This window comes from Poromitra crassiceps (assembly GCF_964638095.1).
Source record: "Poromitra crassiceps genome assembly, chromosome: 29".
Lineage (NCBI taxonomy): Eukaryota > Metazoa > Chordata > Actinopteri > Beryciformes > Melamphaidae > Poromitra > Poromitra crassiceps.
The window spans coordinates 16,628,756-16,642,533 of record NC_139641.1 but is presented as its reverse complement, the minus strand read 5'-3'; positions in this window follow the sequence as shown (position 1 = coordinate 16,642,533).

Genomic DNA, 13,778 nt, shown 5'->3' with positions numbered 1-13,778 from the left:
TCAAATGTTTTGCATGAAAGTGGAGGCAAACTATTTTGCACTCCGTGCAACACTGTCGTGGAGGAACACAAACGGAAATCGTCACTGGACAGCCACTTTGCTAGCGCAAAGCATTTGAGACCCACACACACACACACACACACACACACAGGTGGCATATTTAGCTTAGGGTCTAGTTGTTTGAATATTTAACAAGGAACAAGGAACAAGGAACAAGGAACAAGGAACAAGGAACAAGGAACAAGGAACAAGGAACAAGGAAGGGATGAGGAGGACAGGGAAGGCATGAAGAGGAAATAATGATAAGAGGAAAAATATGAAGCACTAAGCAAAAAGTATGAGAAAAGGCAAAGTGATAATAGCATTATTGAGGATGAGGAAGAAAGGAGAAGAGAAACGATGAAGGGAGGAAAAGAAAACATTTAATTAAAAATAAAAAAATCAAATCGCATTTCTTTCCTCAACTCCGCAATTTTTGCCAGTTCCCGCAATTTTACCGCAAAAAAACACATAAAATGTCGCAAATTGCATCGCAAATTTTGAGAAAAGCAGCCGCAAAATCAAGCATTTATGATCGCAATAATCACAAAAAAACTCAGCGAAATCCTGGAGGGACTGTATTTCCTTTGCATCACATTCTACTTTTTAACTTGACCATTGGTGTGAATTGATACTCTACTTTTAGTGAATGATATGGTTCGATATTCTGCACCACGACTTTGTACTGGACAGGCTCTTGCTTGATATGTCACATTCTTAGTGGAGGTCAGCTGAAAGAAGACTTTTTGTGTTCTACATTGTTTTCCAGATGCTGCATTGACATTAATCCTGAGAGGGCCAAGCCACGAGAAGGTGCAGCAAGAAGAATGAAAAGATGGTCAGAAAGGACATCAGTGAATCTGCATGTCGGCACACTCAGCAAGAAGCTCAGTGACTTCAACTGGGACTTTGATTGTTCTCTCTCTCTCTCTCTCTCTCTCTGTCTCACACACACACACACACACACACACACACACACACACACACACGCATACATGCACACACACACACACACACACACACACACACACACACACACACACACACACACACACACACACACAGATATCTCACCCAGCCATTCATTCAAACATGCATTCACATATTTACTCACGCAATCACTCACTCACTCACTCACTCACTCACTCAATCCGTGAATAAACCACCAGTGTCTTGTTATTCAAACTGTTGGAACTCAAATTTTGTTCAGAAAAACAGTGGGATAATTGTTTAGTCTTCACTTTACTTTAATACACTCATGCAAGTTAGACTGCTGCTGTTCTGCAGCAGGATAATTAATATACCGTAGTTTGATGTTCCTTTCTCACAAAAACAACATTGTCACAGTGAGTCACCAAATGTTGCATGCACTGTGATTTAAATATTTTTATTTTATTTTCTCAAAAATTGAAGAAAGGAGCTGTTAGGAATTTAAATAACAAAATTTAATTGGAAGTAATTGTACCTGTGTACTACAAAGAGTTTAACAAACAGAGTACATCTTCGTGAAGGTGATATGGGCAACATAAAATAAACATAAAACCCAACGCGTTTCAACCGTTGGGTTTTCGTCAGGCTGTATGGAAGGGCGTCGGCTGCCAAACCTGTATATAAGGATACGTGGCACCAGGTAAGAGGGAGTGACGTGAAGGGGACAGAGCCCTGACGTCAGACTTCAACACTACACTCTATAATAATTTAAAGAGGCTAATATTGTTGCTATTTGTCACTTTGACCTGAAGTCAAAACATAAATAAATTAGGCTAAGTGATGTCTGGGCAGAAACATTTGAATTAAAGAATATAATTAGCCTATATATTTAGATCAAGGCTAGATCATTATTAGGCTAGTCAAATAGATAAACATGCAAATCAAAACAATTGGACTAAATTAAACATCTTTTGGTGCATGCTTTTGACATTTTGTGGCAAATCAATTAGCCTATAGTTTTGATCTTGGTTTGGGGAGAATTAAAATAGGTTTGCAGAGTCCCTTGGAGGAGTAGAAATACTAGTTCAAATAAACATAAATAAGCTCATGACTTCAGTCCTTTATAGGGGTGTCACAATATATCGTCCCACGAAATTTCGCGATAGTAAAACGTCACGATATGTATCGTTGAGATGAAATCTCATATCGTGAAAAAAAAAAAAAAAAAAAAAAAAAAAAAATCCAAAAATAGACAAAGAAACGTCTTTGTTTGTTGAAGTTCAATGTGTGGAAAGTAGTTCAGTTGAACAAGTCTCTGAAGAGACACATGAGAAGTTATACAGGAGAGAAACCATTCAATTGAGTTTCTGGCAAAACTGTTTACTTGACAGGAAAAACTGAAGATGCATAAAAAATAGACTAAGAAAAGTCTTGTTGTTTGAGTTTGAAGAAAAACTGAAGATGCATAATGAGAATTTATACTGCTGAGAAACCTTTTAGTTCAAAGTAAATCTAAGTGACGGTGTAACTCATTCTATTTCAAGATAAGCCTTATCTCCAATCTCATGTTTTTTCTAGTTGTTATTGTAATAACAATTTCCCACAACAGCATGTTTTGTATTTGTGCATTTCAAATAAAATACTACTTTTCCAGTCATATATTGTCATTATTCAAGTTTAAAAAAATATTGTTAAAATCGTATCGTATCGTATCGTTATCGTGAACCCAGTATCGTGATACGTATCGTATCGTGAACTGAGTGTATCGTGACACCCCTAGTCCTTTAGCAACACACTGTTATTTGGCCAATCTGCAGCCTAATCTGCAGAAATGCTGTTTCTACTCACTTTTGCTTCGTCTTCTCAGCTCTGTGCAGAGTGTTGTCCGGTGTGCACTCTCTATGTCGGTACTTCTTGTAGCAAATCCTGCCTAGTGCCTCTATCACCAGCTTATATAGAGTGTTTGATCCCACCCCCTTCCCACAAACCAAAAGCAAAACTTTATAGAACTGAGAACACTGTTGACTGATAACTGGATCAGGGCATTCTTATGGGCACTGTAGCCTAACCAAATGAAAAGGGACTGTGAATTTTAAATAACACAATTAGAAATTGTGCTAAACATGGAAGTCATCTTAAATTGAATGCCAATTAGCAGTAGTTTGTGATTTCCATTTACAGATTTACAGTCGGCTATAGGCTACAGCAGTGGTTCTCAACCTGTGGTACGGGGACCACTGGTGGTATGCGGGCCCAGGGTCCCTCCCGGCCTCTCATACTTTCATGGTGGTAATTTCTGTATACTTTGTATAAAAATGTTAAGAACCACTGGGCTACAGTATGAGTTCAAAGCAACATTGGACTAACAGATTTCCAAAGAGGCCAAGTAGCCGATCTCAAACTGCAGCGGCATCAGTCATAAAAACTATAAAATTATTAAACGTGGCAAGCTGTTGTCAGAGGAACAGCTTGTCGAAGTTCACTCAGAGATAGACACTTAACTACAGTTTTCAGTGGTATACAATAAATATAACCATCTGAATATGACACTGTCAATGTCCTCCGTGGTGGATAATAGGACTTGATAACATACAAATCTGATTTTATAACATTTTAGGAGACAGAACTGACTAAAGCAGAGAGAATTTTGCTCAGAGAAAGAGTTTTCAGATGATGAGGATGAAGGTTACAGTCAGGCGCGGACTGCATAATCGGGCACGACGGGCAAATGCCCGGTGGCCTGGGTTGGCCTGGCCTGGCACCCTGCGTGGAGATGTCGTCCGTTGACATCTGTCTGGTCTGGGAGGAGGAACTGAAGACCGGGCAGAGGGAGACTCAGCGTTGGGGGTTCCGTCTCGGCATGTGCTGCCCGAGCGGATTGCTTCTCAGGCATGTTTACGTCCGAGCTGATTTCAGACCCCTCCAGACAGATCCTGTTAACCATGTTAAGAGGGTGATGGTAGGGATGAGGGGTGAAGGGATGAGGGTTTGAGGGTAGGGATGAAGGGAAGGGAGGGTGGGTCGAGGAGAACTGAGACGATCTGAGACAAACAGGGCAGGACAGGTTCACCAGGTATATGTCACCTGCCAGGTAATTGAGGTGTGGTTAGAGAAGTGGTTAGAGAAGTGGTTGAGGCGTGGCCCTGCTCCTGAACCTAAGTTAACATTCATTAACTTCCATTTAAACGAGCAAAGTGAACATTTATGCAGGGAATATTATGCAATAATGCACCAGAATCTGACAATGTTTCACTGAAGGGGAGCACGGTGGCTCAGTGGTAGAGCTGTCGCCTCGCAGTCAGAAGGTCCTGAGTTCGATTCTTGCCTGGGACACTGTGAGCGCTGTGGTTGTGTTCCCCCCCATATCTTCAGTGCCTACTGCCCAGGTGGGGTATCTCGTCGTAAGGGCCTTTCTGTCTGTGTGGAGTTTGCATGTTCTCCCCGTGCTCCCCCAGGGGGGTTCCTCCGTATATAACCCCCCCACTAAAAACATGCAGAAGATCAGATCGTCATCGTCATCCGACCAGTGACGACAACATCCGAAGTCGGTCCCCGGGCGCTGTACGAGAAAGCGACCACTGCTCCTGGCCTGCCCCCCGGAGGAAAGGACATGCCTGGATGGGTTAAATGCAGAGGACAAATTTCACCGGCCACCGTCAGCATGTGTGTGTTGTGGCCCTCCGTGCATGTGTTGATGTGTAATCGTGTGACAATAAAGACGGGCTTGTCCGTCTGAAATCGTCGTTGAAAGAAAAATGCAGCGATGCAAATTGCACACAAAAAATTTAGCAATGGACATAATGAAAAGGATGTCGTGTGTGTGCCTTATTTTTCAGTGTTGAAAGATGTCAAACTGGTGTTTGTGTATAAACTCCCTGGCCCTCGTGCTTCTGCAGTGGATCTTGGTGTGAAGCTGGAACACATTGAGGCCATTTACACCTGGCGCTAACATGCGTTTTCTGTGATCAGATTGCAATCAGATTGTATTTTATCACTTCAGTCTGATTCCATTTACACCTGATGTTAACATGCATTTTCTGCAATCTGATTGCAATCAGATTGCACAAATGGTTGTCCTCTCAATGCGCATAAAGTTGCTGTATCCAGATTGAGAGGACACATTGCATTTACACTTGTGTTCAATGTGTACACAATGCATCCCTGACCACCTCCGGAGGTGGTTTGGCCGATCAGATTGCAATCCTTCTTCAATGCGTTTTGGGGGTGTTTACACCTGGCATTTCAAGTGATAAAACACAATCTGATTGCAATCTGATCACAGAAAATGCATGTTAGCGCCAGGTGTAATGACCTCAGAGTGCACATTGTGTGCAATGTTTGCTAGAGTGGAAGTCCTGACTTCTCTGCTTATCGTAGTGTGCACTGGCCTGATACAAGCTTCACTTCCTGGGTCAGCTGTGTGTGTGTGTGTGTGTGTGTGTGTGTGTGTGTGTGTGTGTGTGTGTGTGTGTGTGTGTGTGTGTGTGTGTGTGTGTGTGTGTGTGTGTGTCAGTGTGTGTGTGCAGGGCCGTAGTATCACGAAGGAAAGTGTGGACGATTCCAAGGGCCCTAAAAAAAAAAAGAAAAAAAAAAAAAGGGGGTTTTGTGCGTTCAGGCGCAACATACAAGATACCCGCTGAATAAGTTTCCAAATGTTCATGTCATTCTGGCCAATACTCCACTTCTGTTATAACATTTCAGTCTGGAATATGGAATATCTTTCAATAATCTTTATGACTAAAAGGCTAAAAGTAATCTCATGTGTAAGAAATGTCAAATCTCACATCGACAGCAGAGCCAGAGAGCATCATTCAGATCTCTGGCATTTTGACCATAACTGCTTCAGCCCCGTCACATCATCATCTCAGCCTCTTCTCTTTTATACAGCTGCCCTGACTCTTGTAAACTAACATTGTTTCTTAATTTCTCACTCAGTGATTTAGAAGGTTATAGTCTATAATATACGGTAAATAATAAGTACTTAGAACGGAGCAAGTTCTCCCTCTTGGCGTGAGACTGAAAGTGGTTTTCTCACCTCTCGTCTCATTAGCCCCATCTGAGATTTAACAACTTCCCAAACAGCGACAACATCAGCAGAGCACAAACTGGCCGGGCGTCATAAATGCCAGCTTTATTTCCTCTGTTATCATCAGGTGAGCTCAGCTTCTCTCCTAGGAGAGATTTAAGAGCCTCTCCTTCTTCGGCTGTTGACTGTAGTGTCATAAATGCCACCTTGATTTCCTCTGTTAGATGCCATCTGTTGCTGTAATATAAGAGACCAGAGCCTGTGATGTCTTGATTATGAACCACATAGGCCGTGTTCACATTACAGGCAAATCTGATTTGCTGATAAAGTCATTCATCATCATTATCTTGATTGGTTTCCCAAATCTGATTTGGGAGTGTGTCCGCACTGCCACAAATCTGATTCTCAAGTCGGATCTGTGTGTCCAGACCTAAACAGCCTATCTGCATGGGTTGCTATGGTAACGACGTGGGCGTCAGTAAATACGTACGTTGGTGACGTGGTTTTCCTGCGCAGAAGCATTTGATGATGAGTTGCGAGTGTCGTTCAAATCAGATTTGGTGGATCTGCGCGTCCACACTCAAGTCACATCAGTCGAAAGCAGATTGGAAACTACCTCCATATGTGGTTTGGGACAAGTGACACAAATCAGACTTGGAGCGTCCAGACTCATAAAACCAATCTGGATAAAGTAATTAATAGGTCACTAAAGTTCACAGATCAGATTTGGCCTCCTAGTCTGAACATGGCCTTAATGTAAGTCAGCTGCCATGCTTGCTTTGGTTATAGGCTTCATGGGATTTTTCATTGCAGATTGACTGAAGCAATGCTTCATCATTTTACAGTTTCACTCCCATTTTCCCACACTAGTTTGGAAATGGCATCATCGAGCTACACTCTGCATCTGTCAAAAATAAGGTCATTCTCTAATGCCTGTGGAATAGATATTATTCCAATGTTGTCCCAGTGTGTTTAATATTACAATAAATTAACCCTGTTTTTGTTCTACTGATGTGGATAAGCCCTCTAATGAGAGGCGTGTGCATCCCTGACAACCTCTATTGACAGAATGACTGGACATGCCAGTCTGAGAGGAGTAATTGAAATGCCAGTCTGAGAGGTGTAATTGAAATGCCAGTCTGAGAGGTGTAATTGAAATGCCAGTCTGAGAGGTGTAATTGAAATGCCAGTCAGAGAGGTGTAATTGAAATGCCAGTCAGAGAGGTGTAATTGAAATGCCAGTCTGAGTGGTGTAATTGAAATTCCAGTCAGAGAGGTGTAATTGAAATGCCAGTCTGAGAGGTGTAATTGAAATGCCAGTCAGAGAGGTGTAATTGAAATGCCAGTCTGAGAGGTGTAATTGAAATGCCAGTCTGAGAGGTGTAATTGAAATTCCAGTCAGAGAGGTGTAATTGAAATGCCAGTCTGAGTGGTGTAATTGAAATGCCAGTCAGAGAGGTGTAATTGAAATGCCAGTCAGAGAGGTGTAATTGAAATGACAGTCAGAGAGGTGTAATTGAAATGCTAGTCAGAGAGGTGTAATTGAACATGGCAGTCAGAGAGGTGTAATTGAAATGCCAGTCAGAGAGGTGTAATTGAAATGCCAGTCTGAGAGGTGTAATTGAAATGCCAGTCAGAGAGGTGTAATTGAAATGCCAGTCTGAGAGGTGTAATTGAAATGCCAGTCAGAGACGTGTAATTGAAGAGCTAGTCTGAGAGGTGTAATTGAAATGCCAGTCAGAGAGGTGTAATTGAAATGGCAGTCAGAGAGGTGTAATTGAAATGGCAGTCAGAGAGGTGTAATTGAACATGGCAGTCAGAGAGGTGTAATTGAAATGCCAGTCAGAGAGGTGTAATGGCTGGGAGGATCACACCGGAAGAAGCACCCATCAGCAGATCAGGCAAAAATGGCCGCCAAAAATAAGGTGGATAGGATTTCAGTAATATGATACCAGTTACTTTGTCAAGTAACTCAAGTTACAAATTGAGCAATTTTTTTTTTAAATAATTTCCTAATCAAACGGTGTGTTTTTATGCAAATAACCACTATAGATGACAATAACAAAAGAAAAGGATAACATTAAACATTTGGGATTGTTTACACTGACTTCAAGAGGGTTGAAATATTTTTTCGGGATGTTCCAGCGATGTCATTCTGCTACTGCTGTTATTACAGTGAAAGTAATGCAAAAGTAGTGAAATAAGTAACGAGTTACTCTACACAGAAAGTAACATTGTAAAGTAACTTATTACTTTCAAATGAAAGTAACTAGTAATATGTAGTATATTACATTTTGAAAGTAACTTGCCCAACACTGATCTTCGATAGGCTGACGGAGGGGTGGTGTTGGAGGAGGAGGAGGGTGGGGAGACGGCAGGAGGTGGTGTGTCCTGAGGAGCTCGAGACGGTGCCAACTGGAGCTGGTGACTGGAGGAGCAGCCAAAGTCAACAAGCTGTGTCTGCTAGCCAGGCGAGAAGGAAATAACACAGCTACAAGCTGTGTCTGCTAGCCAGGCGAGAAGGAAATAACACAGCTACAAGCTGGCACACGGCAATCTGTAACAGTAGGGGACAAGTCGGACACATCTACTGTGGCAGAAAGAAGTTGTGTTAAGAGTTTAAGCAGCCGACGGGGAGTCGTCGCAGGGGTTTGGAAGTGGAAGGCAGTGCTGAGACTATCCATCAAAACATACAGTGCTTGCACCATAGCAATGTGTCGACCGTGTGGTTTGCCTGGCTTGTTTATCAAGGCAAATGTCCATAACTATAATTTTTCACCCAGAGTAAAGAACATGCTGTGCTGTCCCTATTTGTACCTCTTCAGTCCCCAACTGTGGGACCTCTTTACTAGGGATGTCCGATATTATCGGCCTACCGATATTAGCATAAAAAATTCATATCGGAAAATCTCGGTATCGGTTTTCATGCCGATATATATATATTTTTAATACAGGGGGAGTCTCACTGAGAGCAATGCTCTCTTTTTCAGGAGCGCCCTGTTCACATTCACACACACATTCATATCTGGAAGCTGACCAGTACAACCACAGTCTGATCTGCTGGCCACTGAGCAGCTCCACTGGAGCGGTTGGGGTTAAGGGCCTTGCTCAAGGGCACCTCAGTGGTGGTAACGAGGGAGGGGCAAGCGCTGCCTTTTCACTTTCCCCACCCAGATTTATCCTGCCGGTCCCGGGGATTGAACCGACAACCTTCTGGTCACAAGCTCGCTTCTCTAACCGTTGGGCCGCCACTGCCCCAATAACACTTACAACTTTAACACAACATGCATATATTAAACTCTTCAGCTACATTATGTAACTTGTTACCTGAAATTTTGGTGAAAAAAAAGCCCGCTTATATCGGTATCGGAAATGAAGAGTTGGACATTATCGGATATCGGTAAAAAAGCCAATATCGAACATCCCTAACTCTTTACCCTAATCTCTGGGGCTGAGGGACTCCTCGAGCAGAAACTGAGGGAAATGCTAGCACACAGATATAGCAATCAATAAGCATTTATATACAGTATATATATATATATAGTCAGTATATCAAAGGAGTAAAAGTAATCACCTTTCATGCTTTTATCAATTATGAGGGCACGTGAAATTCATCTGTTTTTAGTCTGTAGTCTCTTTTTTACACACTTCTTTATAATATCCTTGTGCAGATGCTATCAAATAATCATATTCCGTGTATTTGTTTTAGCATTCAAGTTAAGCAGGACATTTTCTTATGAGACACACCTGATCAGGAAAAATGAGAGAAAGATTTCCACCTTTATTAAAAACAATATTTACATAACAATTCATATATTAAATCATGTGATAGGCCTACTGTATGCCTCATGGCATGCAATGGCTAACTCACAATGTGTACACGGCAAGGCATACTAAATACATATCAGGATTAGTAATCCATTCCTTTTGAAATGCATGACCACAAAAAGGCACTTCATATTTTGTAGTTGTTGAAATATTGGTTATAGCACGAGCAATAGAGACAGTCCACATGTCTAGGAACGCCCACAATAGACGCTGGGTTAGCCTGGGGGCGGGGTCAGGGTGGGGTAAATTCCCCCGTTCTATCCATTCAGCAAAGTTAGAATTTAGCTGATAGCCCAGCCCAGGCAGACACGATCGGGGATTTAACCACCGCAGTAAACGCACATCTGAGCAGACGTCTTGTGTTCTGCTCTAGAATCCCCAAACATGTAGTTTAGAGCCGCAGCACCGTCTTTTGGTGAGTCAGCCCATTGAGATATATGGGCGGTTTTACCCCACTCGCGCGCCAGCCGTTTAACATTTTGTGGGCGTTCCCAGACATGCGGACTGTCTCTATTCTGCAAGATCATTATCCAAACCTATGCCTTGATGATGAATTCATTACCAGGGTAGAAATGTGTAAAATATTGAAATATTGACCATGTCTGATACACAATAAAGCTGATGTAACAACTGCATTTTCAAATGATCACAACACTCCGAGCAACTCCATTCACAAATCACAATACTCACTTGTACAAGCAGTCAATTCAATTCAGTCAATATTTCTGGGCATTGGAATTTCTGAGAATATAGATGGTTTCAACTCAACAAACATATATAAACATTCTAAACCCCCCCCCAAGCGTACTTCCTGTTGCAGTGTTTGCTAGTAGAATAACTGACAATCCAAACTGTTCCATTAGCAACAGAATTCTGTGAAAACCGCCTATATGACGGAGTCAACATTTCCACGATTGTGCTAAAAACAATTTTTTTGACAAGTGCAAAACATACTGATGTTATTAGAACTCATTCCATTCATATTCAAGTTGAGGTAAATATATAACGCATACAATTACTGTACCAACCGACTCAACGTACTATTTGTAAAGTCAATACCATTGAATAATTTCTGAAATGCTTGGTTATTTTTCCTGTACATTGCGAAACACTTAAAAATTCTGTCTGGTGGCATTTGTGAGAGCGCAGCAGAGTGGAGTTGAGGCTATCCCCAGTGGTGTAGTCTACCTTTTTTCAGAAGGTATACTGACTCTGACTCTTGGGGGGGGGGGAACTTAACCGGCGGTGGGCGTGGTTTCGGCCGGAAGTGGGCCCCAAATTTACAGAATAGCTTCAGCTATCAGCTTCATCTTGCTTCTTCGGTCTCTATTCTCTCTCCTGAAGATTTGTTTACCGACGGGGAGAAAGCCCCACATGATAGCCATGTCAATCTCTCTCTCTCTCTCTCTCTGCTTAACGCTGCTGTAACACCATTTTATTTTGAAATTCAGTTGACTTTGCCATTTCCCACGGATATTGTCGCGTTTTTCCTTCATGGCTTGACAGAAAAGGTCTGCCTTTACGCGCCTAGTCGGCTTGAAAATAGAACTCACGCCTAAACGATAAAATCGGCGCAGCTCAGGCGAGGCGTGGGTACACGAAAGGTTCACGCTGAGGCACCCTGTGTACACAGCCTCATTGACTAAAAAGGACGCCTATTTGTGCGCTTTGTAACACACAGAGCGCACAGGGTGAATTTTATGAATGGAAAGTGAAAACGATACGTATCATAGCGCATGTCCCAGTGCGCATACGCAAATCTGAGTCATTTCGCAGTGTGTATACGCCGTATACCTGCGTATCACGTAGACTACACCACTGGCTATCCCCACTCACCTCCTCAACCACCACTGCACATCTCCTGATGCTGATTGCTATGGATCAATCCATGTCTCCCTACTGGAAACAGAGGGCTATATAAAACATATGTATTATTATTATTATTATTATTATATATATACACAGGTACAGATTGTTGCCCGTGGCTGAACAAGGCCTCGCACAGCGCAACATGGAAAGGAACAGCAATACTGTAGCACCACAGATCAATTAACTTGGGGTGTAATGTAGGGATGTTCATCAATAATCGATAATCGATAATTGATCGTTGAGGAATGAAGTCGATCACGTGGAATTTGTATCGATTATTGTTGTTGTTGTTTTGTTTTGTTTTTTGCTAGGTTTGGGTGGAATTCGTTCCTCCTCGCCCCACTCCATTGCACAGCCGACTAACGTGAGGTAGCCTTCAGCTGCTAACGCCCACCTGAATCAATTTCACACATATCTCGTGGCAAATAATATCCACGCGTCGGACTGAGAGCAGCTGGATGGAACTCCACCATCAGGACAGATGAGGTTTTTGTCACGAGTTTATAAGCCTGGAAGCCGTGGCCGGTGAGCTGAGTCCTACTTTCAAAATGTGAGTACAGTAGCCTAGCTAGCTAGTGTAAGGCTGTGTGACTATGGACTGTGGTTGTCAACGTTACCGCGGGCGCGCTCATGACGTTATAAGGACGCGCCGAGCTCAGGCCTGTTGATTTGACTCTTGTGCTGTCAGCTAAGCTGGAAGACGCCGATTGCCTTACATCATGTAACCTGACATGTAACATGTTTGTTTACCTGGCCACAGCGCTAGTGTCTGATATTCTTACTACACAGCGGCATCGCCATTATAGCTGGCCGAGAACACGCAACGTTATTACCAGACCAGAGTAAAAAAAAAATATATATATATATTATTATTATTACGCTATCGATAATCGATAATTGATCGTTAATTTTCCCGAATTTCGATTATGGAAATTGATTCAAAATGAACATCCCTAGTGTAATGTAGTAAAGTAGGAAGAGTTGAGATTTTACTCGCTGTGTGTGGGACTCTCTGGGTCAAGGTTCATCGATGGGCCATGATGTGGTTCATACAGTCTAGCTAGCAGCAACAGCCTCAGGGAAACCCTGTTCTGGGTTGTAGGGTGTTGTCATATTACCCTTATCTAGCGCTCACACTCATGTCGCTTTGGTCTGCAAAGAGGGTTACCCCCTCGCCTCCCCCCAGCACTGACGGAGCCCAGATAATCAGCGGGGGAACTCCAGACCCGACCAATCAAAGAAGTGTGACCTAGTTGGCCTTCGAAAGGGGGAATCTGAAATGTCTGAGGTATTGAGTAAGTGCCCGATTGCTGTGTCTTCTTTGCTAACAGTGCAGTAAAGTAAAATCCTGTAAAAGATCACGCTTAAATCCTAATACAAATAAGGTCAATTATTGGCAAATTCAATAACTTCAACTTCAAAACCATTACCAGCAGACGGATAATCAAATCCACTTCTATTTTCAAACATAACACGTGTAGTGATTATCATACCCACCGGACACTGAGAAGAGTAAAACAATAGAAACACAAACCAGCAGAGACCATTGTAGTAAAAAAATAATAATAATAATCAAATAGATAATGAACTTTTCACTATAACAGGGATACTCAACTTGCTTTGCCCGGGGGCCACTTTCGTGAAATGATAGAAGGCCAGGGGCCAGTTAATAAACAAACAATATACATTTTTCTGTAGCGGATTGTAGGTTTTTGGGGTGTCAGCCAGAGTTTAGTCTGACAATGTTGTGTACGCAGCACACCGGATAGTTAGTTAGGTTAAGTTAGTAGGCTACATACATAAGTGCCTGGGTAGCAAGCAGACGGCGGTATTTGACAATTTAGCAGCTAATTATTGAAAGATATTCCATATTCCAGACTGAAATGCTATAACAGAAGTGGAGTATTGACCAGAATGACATGAACATTTGGACACTTATTCAGCGGGTATCTTGCATGTTGCATTCAGGTGCACTGTAAAAAAAAAAGAAATGTGTGTGTGCAATTCCATCGCGGGCCGCATGTGGCCCGCGGGCCACCAGTTGAGTATCACTGCACTATAATATCCTTCACTTTTCACTATAATA